General features: G+C 40.3%; 1 long non-coding RNA gene across 1 annotated transcript in view; it reads right to left on the bottom strand.

Annotated features, from left to right (window-relative positions):
• LOC139776151 (uncharacterized) overlaps nt 1–868 on the bottom strand; it is an 891-nt gene extending 23 nt beyond the window's left edge. Inside the window, exons 1-2 of the long non-coding RNA XR_011719018.1 lie at nt 193–868; nt 1–124 (exon numbers count right to left, since the gene is read on the bottom strand). The exon at nt 1–124 is cut by the window's left edge and continues 23 nt beyond it. This is a non-coding gene — a long non-coding RNA (uncharacterized lncRNA). The remainder of the gene's footprint in view (nt 125–192) is intronic.
• Between the last annotated feature and the right edge of the window lie 1,935 nt (nt 869–2,803).

The following is a 2,803-nucleotide window of genomic DNA, read 5'->3' as shown; positions in this document are numbered from 1 at the left end:
AATAATTGACAAACGTTTCGGCCCATCATGGGGCCATCCTCAGTGTCGATACATATTCTTAAAAACTAACGCGACAGAACTTAATGATACTAATCCGCAACAGTGTTGATTGCAAAGAGGACCACTGCAAAGATAGTGATATATATGTGAAAAGTTACAAAAGGTATTATAGAGAGAGTATCAAATACGTACATTAGGAATATGTTTCCTTATATTGCGGAGTCATTTCGATGCTGATGTGTTACATTAGAGTTAAACCGACAATTACTCAGCGACGAGACATCGGGCTCGTATATATATACAAAAGGAAGGAGCGGGGGAGAGGAAAAAAACGGAAAGGAAGGGGAAGTACGAAATCACCTGGGCGGGAACAAACTAAGAACAGGGAGATATTCTGCCGATAGAGATTCCGTGTCCTTCTGTTTATTCAAAGGAGATGTCTGTCGTTTTATATATAACATCTCGGAGATAAGTCTCTTGCGAAGAGATGGCTCAGTGTCCAAAATCTCCACATTATCCCAATCAAAATCATGATCGGTTTCTAAACGATGGCAAGAAATAACCGAAGGGGAACCTGAGTTTTTGTTAATGTCTGATCTGTGTTCCTTGACACGAGTTTTCAACTGTCTCTTAGTTTGTCCCACATAAGTCGCTTCACACTCTCTGCAAGGAATTTTATACACTACGTTGCTATGTGCCAGTTTGTCCAAATTATCTTTACCTGTTTTGATGAATTTTTTTTAGAGGGTGCGCGACAGAATAGGCCATATCCAGATATAGGTCTTTCGCAATGTTTTTAAATCTGTCAGACACGCACTTCACGTAAGGAACTGTAAAGTATTTCGTCTCACAAGTTAATGATGATGAAGCATCCTCACCTCCGTTTTTACGCAGAAATACTTGTCTCAACCTGTTTTTTATTGTGGAAAAAATAAACGGTAACGGGTAACCGTTGTCCAAAAGTATTTGAATAATTAAATTGAAGTTTTTTCTGTGGAACTGAGGATGCGAGATCAACACTATCTTGTCCACCAGACCGTATATCACGCCCCTTTTGTGTGAAATTGGATGGTGTGAGTGGTAATTAAGGTACCTACCGGAGAAGGTGGGCTTGTGGTACCAATCGAAAATGAATTTGTTCTCTCTCACCATCACAATGACATCAAGAAAATTAAGTGTGTTATTCACACTGATTTCCAAGGTAAATTGTAGTCTCTGATGAAATGAGTTAAATATTTGCAATATGCGATCAAAAAATTCCGGAGGCGCTGCAATTATCACGTCGTCAACATATCTACGAAAAACCGTTACGTAAAAAGGCAGCAATGGAATAGCCTTCTCCTCGATATCTTGTAGTGTGATGTCAGCAATGATTGGTGAGAGAGGGGAACCCATGGGAGAGCCGAAGATTTGTTTATATATACGGTTGTTGAAACTAAAAAAAGTGGAATTTAACACTAAACGAATGCCTAATATAAATTCGTCTTTCGGTATGTCAGTCCCCTTAGAAATAGAGTCCCATCTTTTAATTATACTGTTAATGGCAAGTTCTATGGGAACATTGGTGAATAGAGAAACAACATCAAGTGAGACCAATTCGTAGTTTGACTCCAATGTGATGCTGCCTAACTCATTCACGAGCTGAGAGCTATTTTTTAAGTGTGTATTAGTAAAGGTGATGTTTTCATAGATAATGTTGTGCAAATATGAAGCCAGTACATATAACGGGCTATTGATTGATGAGACTATGATTCTAAGGGGACAACCCGGTTTGTGAATTTTTGGTAAACCGTACGCTCGAGGAAGGACATCATCAGTGGTAAGCAATGCCCTATACTCCTGATCCGAGATAAACTTCTTATTCTTCCATCTCTTAAGCAACTCACGTAAGTCGTTGGTCATCTTTTTGAGGGGATCTTTTTTTACTATGGAATATGTCGCCGGATCTGCAAGTGTTTCCTCCATTTTTTCAGTGTAGCCATCTCTGTTAAGTGCTATGGTGACATTGCCCTTGGCCGGATTGCAGATCCGGCGACATATTCCATGGAAGTCGCCAGAGAAAAATATAATGGCGGTGTATAAAACTGATAGTCGCTTCCAGCGAAGTCTCGCGCTACAAAGGCGAGCGACGACGTCCGCTAGAATTTCGGCTGCTTGAATTTACAAACAAGTATCGCATATCATAATATAGAAGCGAGGCGCCGATGCTCCGGCCGACGTCGCATATACGACTCGAATATAAATGCGCGCGAAGAAATTATAGTATGATTTATACTTAAAAAACAATCTATCTACGCAGTACGTAAAAGACAAAGGAAAAAATGACGTCATCGGGACGATGATCGACTCGATAACGCGTCGAACCTGTCGGAACATGTTCGTCGTAAACAACATTTTTATGGGAAAAGGGGGTGTTATCGCGTAGACTAAACAATTTCGCATTATTTTTTTACGACGCAGTACGCGAGACAAAGGAAGAAATGACGGATCGACGATGATCGACCGCATCAAAGCGATGATAAAAATTAAGGTAGGGATGGACATGCATGCAAAGAAATTACATCGTTCATTTAGGTGTAAAAAAAGCCTGTTTATTTAACTCTTCTTTTACATGATATATCTTAAGTACTAAAAAACTAAAGCTGCGAGCTCACAATCGATGAGCTGATTCGTATTGAACGCATCGCTAGCGTATATTACATTCGACGCTTCCTTGGGATCCGTCACGGTGGACGCGATATCGGAGAACTGCGCAAACTTTGCATCGACCGTCGCAAGTATTCTGATCAAACGATCGAATCTC

Source organism: Temnothorax nylanderi, unplaced genomic scaffold, assembly GCF_030848795.1.
Source record: "Temnothorax nylanderi isolate EJ_2023f unplaced genomic scaffold, tnyl_v1.0 TNYL_tig0113_pilon, whole genome shotgun sequence".
Taxonomy (NCBI): domain Eukaryota; kingdom Metazoa; phylum Arthropoda; class Insecta; order Hymenoptera; family Formicidae; genus Temnothorax; species Temnothorax nylanderi.
The sequence above is the reverse complement of the archived record's forward strand: the minus strand, read 5'-3'. Positions and strand labels throughout refer to the sequence as shown.